General features: G+C 43.4%; 1 protein-coding gene across 3 annotated transcripts in view; it reads left to right on the forward strand.

Moving 5' to 3' along the window:
* The window catches only part of OSBPL10 (oxysterol binding protein like 10), a 302,765-nt gene that overhangs the window by 34,840 nt on the left and 247,204 nt on the right, over positions 1 to 20,721 (forward strand). Inside the window, exon 1 of one of the 3 annotated variants that reach the window (XM_069958633.1) lies at positions 9,771 to 10,139. The exons of the other annotated variants lie outside the window; for them this stretch is intronic. The gene's annotated coding sequence lies outside the window, so the exon portion shown is untranslated. Of the gene's footprint in view, positions 1 to 9,770; positions 10,140 to 20,721 lie in introns of those variants that run through there. 3 annotated transcript variants of the gene reach the window in all.

A 20,721-nucleotide genomic window follows, 5' to 3' on the forward strand; every position in this document is an offset into this window, starting at 1 on the left:
CAGGAGCACAGTTAATAAATCTGCTCCTATGTATTTTATGTTACTTTTGGGCAGTATTATATGCAGAGGGGCATACCTGGCTACAAGGGGCAAATCATGATCATAGAGGGCATGCTTGGTTTCAAGGACTTGCCTATCTGCATGGGGCATTTTTGTCTAAAGGGGCATGTATGAAGCATCGCATCTGCATATATAACCTATATAAGAACATCAATCATGAATAAATTTACACCTCCAAATCAGGGTCTAAATTTAATAAATATACCTACAGTAACCCCCCAAAAATATTCAAAACAATAATTGAATACAATGAATACTTTATTAATGTACAACAACCCGAAATCCCATAAAATACATAAACACAAATATACAATTTTAAAAAACGGGAGAAGTCAGGACACATGATTATATCTGAAAACACATGATTAGTACAATGGATGGGATAATAAAGTTCAAAATAATCTATCTATTGTAAAGGCAGTCAACACTGTTATGCAGACTAATAACAATGTGTATAGCAGCAATATAGTGTAAACAAATACTTAGATATGTTAGATGACAACTGTATTCCAAAAAAATATCTATGGATTGCACTACCCACTAGCAGCTACCACATATTGCACAGCTCTCATATTGCTCATATCCCATCTAATATGGTATCCTGGGACAGAGTGTCCATCCTACACCCGGGCACTATTGTGAAGTCACAGGCCCACCATTACAAGTGTAGAGGTAAACAATAATTTTGACTCACCCAGGATTACTGCCCTGACTCCTCCACGCCACACCCCGCATTTCGCTGCTGATTTTACAATAATCACCATTTCCTTGGGTAAATTATGGTAAAAAAAAAAAGAGGATCCCCCTCAGATTTATTCATTCATTCTTTTTCTTTTTTTTTTACATTCACATTGAATTAATCTAGGATTACTTGTGCTTTATGTTGAAAATCCTTGAACTCAGGCAATGTGACCATGGGGTCAGGACCTACAATATCTCCTCCTGGGTCAAAGTAGGGAGCCTTTAATTATTTTGTTTATTTACTTTGTTCTTATGTCAGCAGGTCTTTTCTGTTTTAGCTGTGTATTGACTTCCCATCAGGAGACAGACTGTTCTGCTTACACTGTGTATACTGTAATGCCATGATTGATCGTCAGTAAGGCAAGGTCGGCTTTCTCTGCATGCTATGTAGCACTTTCTTCCACCAGTAGGACAGACATTTCCTACCTCTCAAGTATGCTTAAAGGATTTTTTTTTAAACTAAGGAATACAGGAATGTGGTTCCAGAGGTGTCTTGAAAAAGTTTATGGCCCTGATTTCAATCTGTGTAAAACAAAAGCTGGTGTAATTTGCAGAAGGCATCAGCCAATCGAAACTTAGCTTTCATATCTTAACAAGCCCTGGTAAAATCAAAGCTGAGCTGTGATTGTTTTTTATGGGCAAAGTGGGGCCTACATCTCTGTGTATGCTTAAAACATATCATTACTGCATTAAAGCAGTAGTGCAGCGTAAAATATTTTTCCACTAAATAACACACATTACAAAGTTATACAACATTGTTATGTGTGTTATTTAAGTGAATTCCCCCCCCTCCCAACCGTAGACCCGGAAATGTCATACAGTATACTCACAGAACCACTGTCGACCCCCGACGCCATCTTGGGCGCCATTGGCTGAGCATAACAGAAGCCCCAGATGTCTTCTGTTATGCTCAGCCAATCGCGGCTGAGCAGCTGATGACGCACTGGAGGAGGGCCGGCATGATGGAGAGCTGGAGCAGTCAGGCTGGCCTCCTGAAAATGACGTGATCGTCCCAATATGGCGGCCGAGGTCGACAGTGATTCCGTGAGTGTACTGTATCACACTTCCGGGTCCATGGTTGGGGAGGGTAAACATGGGGAAGGGGGCCATTAACTTGAATAACACTAATTACAATGTTGTAATGTGTTTTATTTAGTGAAAAAATGTTTTACACCGCACTACCCCTTTAATCTCAGGTCTCATATTCGTCAAAACCACTTTATCTAAAAGTATATCTTTTGATCATTTTTTTTATCTTTGTACAGTGCCTCTTGTGATAGACAAAACAGCCAACTTCAATTTATAATGTCACTCAGACAGGGTAAGGGTAGCTTCACATGTACCGGATTCGCAAATGTTTTCACTCTGCGAGTTTGCAGTGAAATCCGCTGCAAATCCTGGTAGTGTGAAGTTCAATGAGGTTACATACCCGCTGCGAGTTTGTAACCCAGCCCCTTTAACTGCCCGGAGCCCACAGCATACATTACCTGCTCGGTGCCGCGGCTGCATGTGAGACTCCCAGATCCCGCCGATCCTGCTCAGCCAATCAGTGCTGCCATGCACTGATTGGCTGATGGGGACCGACAGAAACCGGGAGCCTCACATGCAGCCGCGGCTCAGAGAAGGTAATGTATGCTGCGAGTGGCGGGAGGTTTAAGGGGCTGGGTTACAAACTTGCAGCAGAAAGAAAATTCTGCTGCGGGTATGTAATCCCATTGAACTTCACACTACCAGGAATTGCAGCAGATTTTGCCTGACATCCGCTGCGAATTCGGTACGTGTGAAGCTACCCTAAAATTGTAATTTATTATGTGACCTTCCAGATACAAAGCGAATGTAAGAAATGCTTAGACTAGACTAACAAGACTGGCACTGTGCTGGGAGATGCGTTGTGGAACAGCACTGTAGATGGCATGTATGGGGAGAAGTATTTTTCATATACTGGGGGAGATTTATCAAACATGGTGTAAAGTGAAACTGGCTCAGTTGCCCCTAGCAACCAATCAGATTCAACCTTTCATTTTCCAAAGAGTCTGTGAGGAATGAAAGGTGGAATCTGATTGGTTGCTAGGGGCAACTGAGCCAGTTTCACTTTACACCATGTTTGATAAATCTCCCCACTGTGTTTAGAAATTGCTATTTTCACAGAAAATAAACAGTAGCTGAGGAGGTCACAGCAGGGCAACAATGTAAAAATAAAAGGAACTCTGGAATTTCCCCTGGACAAACCACCCATACCCTTACTGCACAGGAGATGCAGAGGAGGAAAGTATGTCTCTTACTTTCCTCCTTGGCGCTGTTTCGGTGCAGTTAGTAGTTTGCTCTGCAGTCCAGTAAGACCATTAGGAGCACTGAGGCACAGTTAGGAGCACTGCTTGCCTCCATAGTGCTGATCTAGCCCGTCCCTTGACTGGCCTGCCCCACTGATTATAATCAGAGAGGGGCACGTCTGCCGGGGCTGGATTGGTGATATGGGAGCAGGCTCCTGACTGGGGCCTGCTCCTAATGGGTGCCCCAGTGCACAACGGTCTTACCGGACTGTGGAGCAAACTACTAACTGCAGTGGAATGGCACCTTCGTAGTAAAGTAAGATCGATACCTTCCTCCTCCTCATCTCCGGTGCAATAGGGGGCCATCAGCAGTTTAGATTAGTCTAACCTGTTGATAGTTCCCCTTTAAGACCGATCATAAATTAGAACCCCCCCCCCCCCCATTCACCCTCCTGTATTTACTAAGAGACGCACCCCTCTTAGCTAAATCTGCTAGGACCTTGCCACTACCCCCTCTCCCTTGAGACATTGAGGGGGAAGGGGTAGGCGCAGGGGCTGGTGTATTAGTACCGTTATGGTGCGTTTACACAGACTGATTTATCTGACATCTTTGAAGCCAGAACCGGGAACAGGTCATAAAGGAAAGACTGAGATTTCTCCTCTTTTCAAATCCATTCCTGGCTTTGGCTTCCAAAATCTGTCAGATAAATCTGCCTGTGTAAACGCACTATTAGTCTTTTCCCCTAACAGGCAGTGGACACCAGTTTGTAGGGAGATGCATACTACACACCACCATTTTATTGGTAAGGAGTTAAATTTGGAAAGATATAGTAATTTACCAATATGTTAGAACTCTTACAGAATATCAGTAGGGGGTAGGGTTGTCATTTAATATAACTGGTTAAATAGTTTGCCTACTACAATGTTGCTATCCTTCCAGTCATACCAGCTGTAGACCTTGGTGGAGCACGGGCATCGTCCTTTTTAGAAGTTTATCTTTTATATGACATTATTACAACAAACACAAGTAGCCAGCTATAAATCTGCACATATTTTATATGGAGGGAAGCTATGCTGCTAGCACTGAGCCAGTAATGTCTAAATAATATATCAATGATCTTTGCTTTGCTGAGTCACTATAACTATTGTACAACGTCTTTTAGTCTTCCAAATGAAAAATCTGATTTTAGATTTGATGAGGTTGTAGGGAATGTAAATAGACTTTGCCTCAGTGTAATTGTTAGTATAGGTAGTCAGTGATGTACAACATTAAAGGGAGTGTGAAGCTTGGAAATATTAGACAGATAAGACCGTATGTAAATAGCTATTATGTGGCTTAAAATTCCTGTAGCACACAGTGTAGCAGAAATTATATAGATTTACCTGTAATTTACATAAAATGTATTGTAAATATGAATTTCCAAACACATGTCATTATGTCAGTGTACTGCTTATGAGTTCAGAGCTGCATTCACAGTTATGCGGTCTTCAGAGCTGCCCTAATACTATTACCACTAGCTTTGGTTCTAATTTAAAGTGTACCTGTTATAACTATCAAAATCTAAATCAACAGTAGATGTGAAATAAAGCAAGTGTGTAATTTACATTTATTATTTATTATATATTTTTTCTAGTTATCATGGGAAACACGGCACTTTCTGTGTTCTGACTTTCCAAAGAGAGTAAACACAGGAAGTCCCGTTTTCCCAGGCCATCTGAGCGCTCACAGAGAGAAGGCAGTCATTTGATTGATGGACACATTGAGCTGTGACACTCTGTACTGGCCTGGACTTCGTGTTTGCTGACTGGACTAGGATTTTAGATATAACTTTGTTTTAAAGTATGATTAAAAAAAATGTAAATTGCATTATATCACATTCCCTGATAACTTAAATTTTGAAACTTATAATGACAGGTACAATTTTCAGCCATGGCTAGTGCATGCCATTGTGAATTTCAGATGGGACCTTCACTTTACAACAGCATTTGCAAGTGCAGCTGCTAGTGCATTAGAGCAGAGTGCTTACTAAGTGCTGAAAGGCTATTGCAGTATACTGATTATAAGTTTCCCCATGTTGGGCAGAGACTGAACCATGTGTGGTATAGATTTACTAATGTGCAATTTGTTCTATTATGCAATATAGAAAGGAGCCATGGTAGAGATGGGTCACCACCTCCATATACGCACACCACATGAGGTAGTTAGGTAACAGCACCACCAACTGCCTCCTTAGTGTACTACTCTAGTTAGGAGAAACATCTAGAAGATGGGCGGAGCTATTCCAGTTCCGCCTGATTTGTGTGAGCATACCCTTACTGTGGTAGTGTTAACATCACTAACAGAGGGAACTACAACCTATGAGGAGATCTGTGAGGAGATTTACTGGAGTCAAGGTAATAACTAAATCAGATAGTGTGACATATGGAAGTTGTAGAGCAAGAAGCTTATTTATTATTGATGTTACCCAGAGAGCAAGCCTGATCATATTACTTATCAAGGTTTCTCACACTGAGGGGCAATTTCTCAAAATACCCTTAGCATCTTTTGGGATCCAAAACATGTGGCTTATGGCCCAGCCCAGAAATCCTTAAAGGACTTCCATTACACTGCTTTGTGGTTCACTACTTCTTCAACTCACAAAGGGCAATTTCTTATACAAAACTAATCTCTATTTAAACATCAGTGACCCATCTTTGGCCGTCTAAAATATTAGGAGATGTTCAGCAGAAACTGTTAGTGTATGTTCAGACTAAGTAAAACAGGCGGAATTCGCCGGACTCAGTGTGTCATAGCCCGTCTATGAAAGGCTCTCCACTCAAAGAAGTGACATGTCGGAGAGCGGCGGCAGCGGAGGAGCACTCTCCCGTAGAGAAGCAGTGTCACACTGAGGAAATGTATGAAAGGGTGTAAATATACACCTGGTGTAAACTGCCCAGAGCAACCAATCACAGCTCCGCTTATATATTACCAGAGCTGAAAGGTGAGCTGTGAATGGCTGCTGGGGGAATTTTACACCAGGTGTATATTTACACACTTTCATAAATCTCCCCCCAATCGTTTAAACAGGTAAGTATTATGACGGATGTCTGGGCTTCTCTACAAATAACCAGTGGTGTGATAATCACCACTGTTCCCTGCAGGGCCCAAGAAGGTAAGTTATGATGCCATTCATCAACACTTAACTCTTTACACTGCATGGCTTCAGAACCCTCCCTATGAAGTGTAAAACCTGCAGGCTTGCTGAGAGTTTTGCTACCCATTGAAGTAAGTAGGTAGCAAATTTGCTGTGGGCCACTTTGGATAAGGTATGTGTGAATGTACCCCTGGGGTATGTTCAGACATCGCAGATCAGTTTCAGAAAATCCAGATTATGGCGACGTTCACACACTGTATTTTTGCAGTAAAAAAAGGGCCGTTGTTCATCAGTACGGCCGTACTGTATACACTCCAGCCATGCTCTGTGGCCGCACAAAATAATTTACAGGTCTTTTTTGTACGGTGAACAGCGTTTTTACAAAATAGGCTGTGCTCACAGTGTAAAGTATGGCTTCCAGCCGTACTTTACGTTGTGAGACATCAAGGACAGTTTACATTTAGATGGTTGCATAAATCTTCCCTAATACTTTTTTTCATTTTTAGGGCAGATTTGCACCTGTTAAAATGTGTATTTTTCCAGAAAACCCCCTTTAAGATAATAGGTGATATCCTTTAAAATAGAGCATGCAGAATTTAATTTTTAGACATAATTTTTAGAAGGTTGTCATGTGTTCACCTTCTAGAAGACAGAAATTGCCCACAGAGATCTAGCTAAGTTTATTTATTTGTACTGTATGTTTGAGTTTGTTCATGAGTTATAGTTGTATTTTGTCGCATCCGAGCAGCTGAGTATAAATCAGATGTATAATGCACTTGAAAGTCCCTCTTATATTAAAAGAATAACATGGATGATTTATTAAAGCACCTGCATATGGCCTTGGTGATTTTCTTGATGTAAAGGGAAATTTAATCTGTACTTATCCTGCCCATTCATCCATACTCTTAATGTACTTAGCTTTACGGATATAATTTCTATGTACAGTACAGTTCTAACTCTCCTTTCAGCATAAATATGATAACTGTCGGCCTACTGAACTAATACATCTGCAGGGGTTGATTTGGCTCTAGTTAAGTTTCTTACCATTACTATCTTTTGGCTTGAATATATTTATGCCTTATAGTAGAACACATTTTATTTGGTTCTGCTGTGCCAACTCTGGGAAAAAAACAAAATCTATGTTACATAGTTAATACGGTTGAAAAAAGACACCTGTCCTGTCCGTGATAGGTTCTATACATATGCATTTATATTATTCTGCTCTAAGAACTTGTCTAGGCTGGTTTTGAAGCCCTCTACTGTTGTTGCTGTGACCAGATCCTGTGGTAGACTGTTCCACAGATTCACAGTTCTCATAGTAAAGAAGGCTTGTCGCCTCCGGAGATTGAACCTTTTTTTTTTTCTCCAGGCGGAGGCAATGCCCTCTTCTTGTAGGGGCCATTTATATATTTAAATAAGTTAATCATATCTCCCCTTAAACGTCTCTTCTCCAGACTAAACAAATTTAATTGTTTTAATCTCTCCTCATAACTAAGATGCTCCAGTTGCCCGTCTTTGTACCCTCTCCAGCTCTAGAACATCCTTTTTTATGAATCTGGTTCCAAAACTGGACGGCATACTCCAGATGAGGCCGCACCAAAGCTTTATAAAGCGGTAATATTATATCCCTGTCCCGAGAGTCCATGCCTGTTTTAATGCATGACAATATCCTGCTGGCCTTAGAAGCAGCTGACTGACATTGTGTACTGTTCTGTAGTCTATTATCTACAAGTACACCCAGATCCTTCTCCCTCAGCGACTCTCCCAGAGTAACTCCCCCCCAGGACATATGATGCATGTGGGTTATTAGTACCCAGGTGCATAACTTTACATTTATCCACATTGAACCTCATTTACCAAGTGGACGCCCAAACACTCAGTGTGTCTAAGTCATCCTGTAACATCTGCACATCCTCCATAGACTCTACTGTACTACAAAGCTTGGTGTCATCTGCAAAGATAGAAACATTGCTGTTTAATTCCATTCTCAATATCATTAATAAACAAGTTAAACAGAAGAGGGCCCAGTACTGACCCTTGGGGTACACCACTTATTACCGGGGACCATTTGGAGTAGGAATCATTGACCACCACTCTCTGGGTACGATTATTAAGCCAGTTTTCAATCCAGTTACACATTAAATTTTCCAAACCGATAGACTTTAACTTTCCCATCAGACGTCCATGAGGAACTGTGTCAAACGCTTTTGCAAAATCCAGGTACACGATATCCACAGCCGCGCCGCCATCCAGGCTTCTACTTCCCTCTTCATAGAAACATATTAGGTTGGTTTGACAGCTTCTGTCCTTAGTAAAACCATGCTTGTTATCACCTATAATACTATTAGCCACTACATATTCCTGGATGTAGTCCCTTATAAGCCCCTCAAATAGTTTCCCCACAATGGACGTTAAGCTTACAGGTCTATAGTTACCTGGGGAAGTTCGAGAGCCCTTTTTGAAGATCGGCACTACATTTGCCTTACGCAAGTCCCTCGGCACAATACCAGTTAGCAAAGAATCACTGAATATTTCATACAAGGGTAGAGAAATTACAGAACTGAGTTCCCTAAGAACTCTGGGGTGTAATCCATCAGGCCCTGGAGCTTTGGTTACATTGAGTTTGTTTAATTTATCTTGGACCATATCTATAGTAAACCAGTTCAGTACATTACATGTGTTAGCAGCACTGACCCCGCCCACCTCAGTACTGGACCTACCCACAACAGCTCCATCCTCTTCTTTTGTATATACAGAGCTGAAGAACCCATTAAGTAACTCAGCTTTTTCCTGATCCCCAGTTATTAATTCCCCTTCACCATTATTTAGGGGTCCTACATGCTCTGACCTTGTTTTTTTTTAATTAATATATTTGAAGAATTTTTGGGGGTTTCTTTTGCTATCTATAGCTACCTGCCTTTCATTTTGAATTTTTGCTGCTTTTATTAAATTTTTACAGGTTTTGTTGACTTCTTTGTAATGTTTAAATGCTACAACTGACCCCTCTGATTTATATTTTTTGAATTCCCCTTTTTTCTCATTTATAGCCCTTCTAACCTCGGTTGTAAGCCATGTGGGATTTGATTTTAACCGTTTATATTTGTTACCCATAGGAATATATTTGGCAGTACAGTTATTTAATGTGGATTTGAAGATTTCCCATTTATTAGCTGTATCAGTATGTGATAGCAGCCGCTCCCAGTCTATGCCCTGAAGTTCAGCCCTTAACCCAGGAAAATTGGCCCTTTTAAAATTGAGTTTTTGCCCTCCCAACATGTTTTTCTTTTCTACACTTTAAGCTAAAAGTCACTATATTGTGGTCACTATTACCCAGGTGTTCATGGACAGTGACATCCCCATCCAGCTCAGCGTTGTTAGAAATAACTAGATCCAGCCTCGGACTGGGCCACCGGGGAGCCGGGGAAACCCCCGGTGGGCCCCTCCCCCTTCCTCCCTATTGGTGGGCCCCTTAACAGGAGGCTTCCCGTTTATTTGCTCAAGGCCCCATATGCCGTACATTTCTCCCTGCAGCTGCAGAGGCCTGTCACCTGGTCACTGCCTCTGTATATGTATATGTATGAGGTGTATGGGCCGGGCAGTGACCATGGTGACAGGCAGCAGTGTAATGTGGAGCGCGGTGTCTCTCTCCTCTCCCGGCCCCTCCCCCACCTCCTCCTCTCTGGCTGCTCAGTGGGGACACAGCCGGAGGGGAGAGGGCCCCCTGCAGCAGCTATGACAGGTGGCCTGTAACAGAAGGCCTCCTGCTGGGTGATGTCTCTGCATGTGGAGCTCCCCCAGAGCAGACAGGCCTCCAGTATCCAGCTCTCCGGTCGGGACAGAAGGGGAGGGCAGCAGGGATTGTCTGCACACACCATGCAGCTCTCTGATCCCTCCACATACATCTCCTGCACACCTGTCCTGCTCTTCATGAAGGGTGAGTGTGCAAATATGTGTGTGCAAATATGTGTGTTATGTCAACATTATGTAGGATGGTGTGTAAATGTGTAAGGGCTGAACTGGGAGGTGAAGGTTCTCTCCACTACAGCTAATACTTTTCCCAATATACTATACTAGTCCTATGTGTCAGCAATACAACTACTACCCTCAATATACTATACTAGTGCTATGTGTCAGCATGTAGTTGTTTAGCTGTGTCAGCACTAGTATAGCATATTGGGGATAGTAGTTGTATGGCTGACATAGCACTAGTATAGTATATTGGGGATAGTAGTTGTATGGCTGACATAGCACTAGTATAGCATATTGGGGATAGTAGTTGTATGGCTGACATTGCACTAGTATAGCATATTGGGGATAGTAGTTGTATAGCTATGTGTCAGCAATACAACTACTATCCTCAATATACAATGCTAGTGCTATGTGTTAGCCATACAACTACAAGTACTACCCCCAACATACTATACTGTGTGTGTGTCAGCTATACTACTGATACCCCCAACATACTATACTGTGTGTGTAAGCTATACTACTGATACCCCCAACATACTATACTGTGTGACCGTCATACTACTGCTACCCCCAACATACTATACTGTGTGTCAGCTATACTACTGCTACCCCCAACATACTATACTGTGTGTGTGTGTGTCAGCCATACTACTGCTACCCCCAACATACTATACTGTGTGTGTCAGCCATACTACTGCTACCCCCAACATACTATACTGTGTGTCAGCCATACTACTGCTACCCCCAACATACTATACTGTGTGTCAGCCATACTACAGCTACCCCCAACATACTATACTGTGTGTGTGAGCCATACTACAGCTACCCCCAACATACTATACTGTGTGTGTGAGCCATACTACTACTAACTCTAACTACTTTAATAAAAACAAAAAAAGGCATCATCGCATGTGTAATTGCACTATTAAATTATCACCTTCCTAAACTCGCATGGTATACAGTGTTTGCAAAAAAAACAAAAAAAAAACAAGTAATGCAGTGGTACCTTGGTTTAAGAGTAACTTGGTTTAGGAGCGTTTTGGTTTAAGAGCTCACAGTTTTTCAAAATTGTGACTTGGTGTAAGAGCTCCCTGTACTGGGTGGGAGGGGGAGTGGGGGAGGGGCATGGTCTGCATAGTGGGGTCTACAGCACTGTACTCTGACCCAGGAAGTCTCCCTCACCTTCCAATCATAGCAGATCCACCTCAGGCTGGGGCTTACATCAGGGGACAGGACTGTGGAGGTGATCTCTCCATAGCTGTAACCCCTCTCTCCCCGGACAGAGAGCGCTGCATGTATATGCCCACATCTCCCTGCTCATTCCATCATGCTCCCTGTAGTCTCTGTCCGCCCTTGTGTTTCCCATCCTCTCCATTACTGTACAGAAACTTATCATATCACATATTCTGCTGTTTCTGAATGTTTGTTTCATCTGTTTTACATGTTATTCAGAATAATAAATCATTATTTTAGGGATGTGGAACCAATTGTCTGCATTTCTATGATTTCTTATGGGAAAATTTGCTTTGGTATAAAAGAGTGGATTTGGAATACAAGCGCGGTCCTGGAACGAATTATGCTCGTAATCCAAGGCACCACTGTACATGCAAACACGGTACCGAAAAGCTGCAGACCATGGTGCACAAAAATAACTCTCAGACAGCCCTACAGGTTGAAAGATTAAAAAAGTTATGGCAATCAGAATACAGCAATTTTGAACAGTCTTAAAATTGGGGAGCATTATATCTGCAGTCGGGGGGGGGGGGGGGGGGGGGGGGCAGCATTATATTGAATTATTATGGGGGTTATATGCTAAGTACCGAAATGGTATCAAGTATCAAAATAAAAAAGTTGGTATTGGTATTAAACTCAAAAATCTGGTTTCGTGACATCACTAATGTATATAATGGCATGCACTGTATGTTATACACATGTGTGATGTGTGTGCGTATATATATATGTGTGTGTGTGTGGGGTGGGTGTATATATGATGTCATGCTTTTTGTGCATTAGGTCCTCCTGTTCACATGACAAAAATGTTCTAAGGGTGCCTTAACACACACTGGATCTGCAGCGGATGATTTGATTTGGAGCCTCTTCATAGAGGGCAGGGAATTCCCACCCACTGGGGGCGGGCCGGTTGACCTCCAGTGCTTCAGCACGGCCTGGTACCGCTGGATAGAATGGCGCCATACACAGGAACCGGGCCGCGGTTCAGGACGGCGCCGTTCTATCGGTGTGTTAAATTCAAGAGGATGTACCTGGTGGTACATCCTCTTTAAAGGGGTGTTCTCACCTGCTAACATGCAGCACACAGCAGTGAACTGAATTTCTGCAGACGAGAAATTCCCTTTAAAAAAAAAAAAAACATTCTAAACATTCTATGCTGTTTGCATATGGTGCCACTAAACGATTGCATATGTGACTGGCAATGTGCATGCATCGTTGGTAACATACACGGGTTTATGCAAAGTCGCTGTACTAATGTTAAAGGTTTGGCGCTGGTTGTGTCTTTGTATGTAGGGTGGGCCCCTAGAATCAGTTTCCCTGGTGGGCCCAAGGTACCCAGTCCGACACTGACTAGATCCAACAAGGCATCACTTCTAGTTGGCTCCTCCACAAACTGGCCCAGAAAATTATCCTGCAGGAGGCTAAGAAATTCCCTCCCCTTTGTGGTTTTAGCTGAACAGTGACTCCAATCTATATCTGGGTAGTTGAGGTCCCCCATTACCACTACTCTTCCCTCCCGGGCAGCCCGCTCTATTTGTCTATTCAACTGGCCATCTACCTCCTCAGTAATGTTGGGGGGGTCTATAGATTACACCAAGAATAATTTTTTCACTCTTTACCTCCTTCTGTAGTTCTACCCACAATGCTTCCACATCATCACAGTCATCGCCCACTATTGCATTTTTTACAATCACTTTAATATCATTTCTGACATACAGACATACTCCTCCTCCCCTTCTGTCCACCCGGTCCCTTCTGAACAACGCAAATCCCTGAATATTGACAGCCCAGTCATGTGAGGAGTCCAACCATGTCTCAGTCACACCAACCACATCAATGGACTCCTCCTGAACCAAGGCCTCTAGCTCCCCCATCTTGCTGGCTAGACTTCTGGCATTAGTTACCATACACTTTATAGTACCATCGAGTTTAACCGCTTCATTATAAGAAATAGGATTTATTACTGTGCTGTGGCTACAATCATCCTCACTGTTCATCCGCAACATATGGATCTCCCTATCCACTGCTCTTATCCTCCCCCCACAGGACCCTTCTCCTCCCTCCTCAATGATCTGTCCCCCCTCTAACCTATCCGCCACTATATTACACACTACATTGTCCTCCCTCCACATCCCTAGTTTAAAAAACTCTCAACCCCTTCTAGGATTCTCTGCGGAAAACAGTTTGTACCCCAATGAAAATTCAGCCCAGTGCTCTAAAAACCCAAACCCTTCTTCTCTACACCACGACTTGAGCCATGCATTTAACTCCCTAAGCTCCCGCTGTCTTTCCTGCAATGCGCATGGCACAGGCAGTATTCCAGAGAATACCACCTTGGAGCTCCTTCCCTTCAACTTAGCACCTAGTTCTCTAAAATTATTTTTAATAGACCTCCACCTACATTGTATCCTGTCATTGGTTCCCACATGGACCACGACAGCTGGGTCATCCCCAGCCCCCCCCAAGTAATTTATCCACCCTTTCCACCGCATGCCGAACCCTGGCACCAGGGAGACAGCAAACCATTCGGTTGAGGCAGTCTTGGCGACAAATTATTCTATCCGTCTTCCTGATTATAGAATCCCCTACAACCACTAACTGTCTAGGCCTACCTACAATACCATCCCGCCCTCTACTAGTTGGACTGTTCCCCCGGCTGTTAGGGAGAACAGGTTCCACTAGAGCTGCCATTTCTGACACGGACACCCTTGCATCATCACCTAACTTGGCAATTTTGCTTGGGCATATAGTAGAAGTGGCCTTCCTTTTCTTGGATCCCTTACTGGTCCCTCTAACTACATTAACCCAGCTACTTACTTGGGCCTCCTGATCTATATCACCACCCTCCATCTCTAACCGACTAACTTCCTGCTCAGTGAGCACACCTAGATGTTTGATGTTGATTACGGTCGATTGGGTGGACCTTGTGAATCCCCCGGGGCGAACTCCCCGATACTGTTGTCTGAGATGTCAGCAGGAATGCCCTTGTTGGGAGGTGCAGAAAAAAAAAATCTGGCAATAGGAAGACAAAATAAAATGGTGCAACAGTAAAGCCCTTATTACATGGGGCGATGTTGCGGAGCAAACGAGCATTGTCAGTGATCATTTGTTCCATGTTCCCCGCATGCTGCAGCTGCTATTACATGCGTTGGCAGCGAACGGGTGAGAGCTTGGGGGGGGGGGGGCTGCTGGGTGTCTACCCGGGTGATCGATATTTCACTGAGTGAACATGTTGAAGGACAAACGAAAGCAACAATCAATGATCAGCCGGCATAGTTCAGTTCATGTTGGCTGATCGCTGTCTTCTATTACACCAGATGATTCTCGGCTGTAATGGCCAATATCGGCCGGGTACGGCCGATAATTGTTTGGTGTATTGGGGCCTTAACTATTTACTTGAACAGCAGATGGGCTACTGAGATGAAGTTTGATAATGTAGAGCAGTGCTTCTCAATTCCAGTCCTCAGGCCTCACCAACAGGCCATGTTTTGAGGATATCCCATACAAAGATCACCTGTGATAATACCTGATATTTATAATTATATCACCTGTGAAGTCCTAAGGAAATCTTCAAAACATGACCTGTTGGTGAGGCCTGAGGACTGGAATTGAGATGCACTGCTCTACGTTATCCAACTTCATCTCAGTAGCCCATCTGCTGTTCAAGTAAAGAGTTAAGGCCCTATTACACTAAAGGAGTGAAAACTCTGCTGCAAGCTGGAATGCTTCCTCTCTCCCCGCTCGCTGCTTGATTGACAGTCCCAAGCAGGGTATGGGAGGGGGCAGTAAGGAGGTGCTACAGCTTGCTGCACTTCAGGAGCTCAGGAAAGCCTCTTTGACCTTCTTTGTTGACCAGCTACACACAAGCTGAAGATCACCATATGCAATGCCGAACTTCATTTTATCTGATCTTGTACAGTGTGCCGCCGCTTGATTCTGTTGCAATGGACACACTCAGTGATGAATAGTCTTTGGATGTTGTATGTCTGAAGAATGCTACCCACTGGAATGCATAGTGTCTACTGTTAAATTTGGCTGAGACGGTATAATCATCATGGGCACAAAGGCCTGCAAACATACTTTCAAATTTCCACGCTTGTTCCATAGCCTTAGGGCCCTATTCCACAGTTACGATAATCGGCCCCATTCGGCCCGATTCGGCCAATTATCGCTCTGTGAAATAGAGAGAACGATCAGCCGATGACACAGTAGACTGACAGAGTATTTTTATTCGTCATCAACGCATCATCAAGTCCGATTTCAACTCGTCCGATGACACAGTAGACTGACAGAGTATTTTTATTCGGCTTAAAAATAGTTATTGTTGGCAATAACTTCTATAGATGTTTGTTTCACCTTTTTGATATCTGACCATAGCTGTCTGCTAATCATTGTGCCTGTTAATTGTCCTGTTATAGGACAGAGTGCCGCTGGATAGATCAATGTCAAGAACGTGGTGACAATTTAGCAATGTTTACAACTCTACAGATTGTCCAATACCTTTTTATGTATTATAGAAGGAAAAAAGTAGGGAAAAACAGAGTTACCATGCTTAGCCAGACTTTAAATGTATGCCTAAGTGTAATTATTTTCACTGTTTTGGTGATTGATGGAAGTCATGTGACTGCTAATTATAAGCTTTCATACATCTAGCCGTAAATACAATTACCCTTTGCACATTGATAAAATTCAGACCAGTGATTACTCCATTTGTTTTCTGGTGTTAGGGCGGATACACACTGAGGAATTCTCTTGGATAAATTCAGCGGAATTCCGTCGGCTGTACGTGCGCACGGCCGCGCTACTTTCCGCTGGCTCCATAGACACCATTCTATGGTCCAGCTGATTCCGCATTCCGCCGAAAGAAGTGACATGTCACTTCTTTCGGCGGAATGCGGAATCAGCCGGCCCATAGAATGGTGTCTATGGAGCCGGCGGAAAGGTGCGCATCCGTGAGCGTGTACAGCCGGCGGAATTCCGCGGAGTTTATCCCCGAGAATTCCGCAGTGTGAACCCATCCTTAAATAGTTATTCCAGTATTAAAACTTTGGAAGCAGCTTGTGACTGGTAGCACTACAGGTGCAGCACATTGTAGCGCAGTGAACAGCAACTGACGGTTATCCCCGCTCACTCTGTCATTGTGCTGTGGCAGCAGCGCTACTTACACATGCTGCTTCTCAACTTTTCTACTGCTAAATTAGGGGGAGGCTTAGTATCACCAATGCTACATGCAGAAGTATTGTAGTAGTAGCAGTGTTGGGACTAGGGCTTGTGCAGCCGTGCAGTTCCCAGCACAGCCACTGGTGGCAGCAGAGAGGCCATGTCACCCTTTATTGCTTCAAGTCAATGGGGGAGATTTATCAAAGGGTATAAAATTTAGACTTCTGCAAACTGCCCACTGCAACCAATCACAGCTCAGCTTTCCTTTCAGCACTGCCTAAAGCTGAGCTTTGATTGATTGCTGTGGGTAGTTTGCACCAGTCTAAATTTTACACCCTTTGATAAATTTCCCCCAATGTTTTTAAAAATATATTTTCCTAAAGAGACTCTGTCAGGAGGTTTATTCTGTCCCATCTAAGGGTGGCATGAAGAAGTGACAGAGAAACTGAACGGAATGATGTATCACTTACTGTACATCAGAAATGTCCTTCTGAATAAAATGGAAATAAATAGTCCTCTTCATTATGTGCATGAGCCCAGCAGTCCGCCCACCAGCTGCTGATTGGCAGTTATCTATACATGCTGTGTATAGGCAGTTAACTGTCAATCAGCAACTGAAGGGTGGGAAGAGTGGTGCCGCACCAATTCCATTCTTTTGCATATTAGGAGAACAGCTGAACAGAAAGATGTAAGTAATACACTGCTCTGTTCAGAATTTCTGTCACTAGTTTAGGCTGCCCTTATTTAAGGCAACATAAACCTAGTGACAGATTCTCTTTAAAGGGAAACTTTATTTAGTATTTAGCCTTCTGATATCTCCCTATTGCACGCAGGACCTAAGTTTTTTACCTTTATTCTCGGCCGTATTTCTGTGTATTTCCTAATATCACAGAAACAGCGCTGTGGATGAAGATACTTACCTACATCCTAAGCACCCTGTGTGCTATAGGGAGATATCAGCAGGTTAGATACTTCTAACCTGCTGATAGTTTCTCTTTAAGAAAATTATATGACAAATGTATGTAACTTTCTGAAAGAAATGTAAAAAATTCTTATTTGCCAGAATACCTCTTTAATGCATGAAAGAGAATACCTTATATTACATAGCATAAGACATATTTTGTTGTCAAATGCCAGTATTCCTTGCAAATATTTTAGGTTGTCTGTTTCCATGTGACTGCACATGGTTATGGAATATCACATCTGATTGATAGTGACAATGTGACAGGTCTTGGCTATGTGATTTGTATTTATAGAACAGCAGATAGGGCAATCTCTAATTTCTTTCATTTTGTTATCAACCCTGTACAAGTGAGTGTCAGAAAGACGTAACCAACAATAAAGTTCAAAGTATGTGGCCTGTTAATGTCGTCCTCTCCTGTGTCATTTCCTGATGTGATTTTCTGTCAGCTGATTTTCCTGCTTTCTTTTCCAGTAATAACAGAATATTGTTGATCTCACATTTTAGCCTTCTATAATGAGCAAATAAAACTAAATACATGTACACTGTGAAGCAAATATGCATTTTAATTCATATTATAATTGATTTAATTAAAAAAAATAAACTATTAAACAGTTTTTTTTATTTTTATAAAACCCGTATAAAAATTATTTTTTTTTTGGCAATGCTGTTATTCTGCACCATTGTGAGTGTATATGGTTATTGTCTACTGCAACTCATCATGGCCTATCCAGTAAAAAGCTATCAGTTATTTATTTCTTTGTGTTTCTGTTTTATTTATTATGCTTTATTTATATGCTGCTATCATATTCTGCAAAGCTTTGCACAAAATGGAGCCATAGTGGAGCCTATGCACCAAAAATGCATCACATCATTTTGTACTTCAAACAATTTGTCAGTGCTACGAGATCCTACTTGGATCAATTATTACCAACATACGAGAAGGATAGCATAAACTGACATGTAGCTGAGTAAGGCCTCTCTCAGATAACATAATACAGGCCATTTATTTCTAGTGATGTGTTACAGATGTGTGGTTCTGACCAGGCCCCGCACTGAGCAGTGAAATCTCACATTGATGTACAGGTAAATCTGTGTAGGACACTGGAGTAGTGATGTCACGATACCAGAATTTTAAGTTCGATACCGATGCTAACATTTTTATTTCGATACTCAATACCAGTTCGATACTTACTAAAATATTTTTAAAAAACACAACAATAGAAATATAATACTCCCTAGACAGCGAATATAATAAACCTGAAATGTTTTCTATACTCTTCAGGCCTGCACTATTACAGAGATACCAATTTATGGAGCTTTTTTAAATTTTATTACGTTAAAAGTAAAGGTTTGCGTTTTTTACATAACTGTGTACAGAGTACAGCGATCACTCAAACAACTCCGCTATACACTGCTCACTCGGCTCCGCTATACACTGCTCACTCGGCTCCGCTATACACTGCTCACTCGGCTCCGCTATACACTGCTCACTCGGCTCCGCTATACACTGCTCACTCGGCTCCGCTATACACTGCTCACTCGGCTCCGCTATACACTGCTCACTCGGCTCCGCTATACACTGCTCACTCGGCTCCGCTATACACTGCTCACTCGGCTCCGCTATACACTGCTCACTCGGCTCCGCTATACACTGCTCACTCGGCTCCGCTATACACTGCTCACTCGGCTCCGCTATACACTGCTCACTCGGCTCCGCTATACACTGCTCACTCTGCTCTGCTATACACTGCTCACTCGGCTCTGCTATACACTGCTCACTCGGCTCTGCTATATACATACTTATGCTGATGTCGGCACCTCACAGCCCCTACACCTCCCCCACCTGCCAGCCGGCTGGATCCTCACATGTGTCCTCTCTCTCGGACCTCCCGCTCTCCCTCTCCAGCCTTCTCCTTCCTCCTCTCTCCCTCTCCAGCCGCTGAGACCTCCGTGCAGCTCCGGCTCCTCTGCATAAATCATTTCAGCGGGGGTCTGCTACACACAGTAGCCGACCCCTGCTGCATATGGAGCGGGCTTAGGAGGGCTCAGGTGCCGTTGTCAGTGTGACAGCGGCATCTACACAGTTACATAGCCGGCACTAGCGAACGCAAAGTGCCAGCTATTTAAAATTGGCGCCGCCGGGAGCCGAAGGAGAGAGAACAGAGGAGGAGACTGCAGGGGCAGTGAGAGGCACATAGAGAACACGGCCGGCGCTCAGCTAGCCGCCGGCCGTGTTCTCTGCGTTATACTTTATGTTGAGTTGCCTATAGTGTTGTCACAATACCAGAATTTTGAGTTCGATACCAATACCAACTTTTTTTTTTTTTCAATGCTCGATACCAATTCGATACTGAATAAATTACATAAAAAAACCTCACAAGAATAGAAATTGAAACACTAGCTAGCTGGGGATGATGGGAGTTGTAGTCATGTAACACACACCAGCTATCAAGGGGATGGTGGGGGCTGTAGTCATGTAACACACTTCAGCTACCAGGAGGATGGTGGGGGCTGTAGTCATGTAACACACTTCAGCTACCAGGGGATGGTGGGGGCTGTAGTCGTGTAACACACACTTCAGCTACCAGGAGGATGGTGGGGGCTGTAGTCATGTAACACACACCAGCTATCAAGGGGATGGTGGGGGCTGTAGTCATGTAACACACTTCAGCTACCAGGAGGATGGTGGGGGCTGTAGTCATGTAACACACTTCAGCTACCAGGGGATGGTGGGGGCTGTAGTCATGTAACAAACACTTCAGCTACCAGGAGGATGGTGGGGGCTGTAGTCATGTAACACACACCAGCTATCAAGGGGATGGTGGGGGCTGTAGTCATGTAACACACACCAGCTAGCAAGGGGATGGTGGGGGCTGTAGTCATGTAAAACACACTTCAGCTACCAGGAGGATGGTGGGGGCTGTAGTCATGTAACACACACCAGCTATCAAGGGGATGGTGGGGGCTGTAGTCATGTAACACACACCAGCTAGCAAGGGGATGGTGGGGGCTGTAGTCATGTAAAACACACTTCAGCTACCAGGAGGATGGTGGGGGCTGTAGTCATGTAACACAAACTTCAGCTATTGGGATGATGAGGGCTGTAGTCATGTAACACACACAGTTCAGCTATTGGGATGATGAAGGTTGTAGTTGCACATTTCGTGCTTCCAGGGCTTGGTGACCAGGATCT

Source organism: Dendropsophus ebraccatus, chromosome 2 (genome assembly GCF_027789765.1).
Source record: "Dendropsophus ebraccatus isolate aDenEbr1 chromosome 2, aDenEbr1.pat, whole genome shotgun sequence".
In the NCBI taxonomy this organism is placed as follows: Eukaryota; Metazoa; Chordata; class Amphibia; order Anura; family Hylidae; genus Dendropsophus; species Dendropsophus ebraccatus.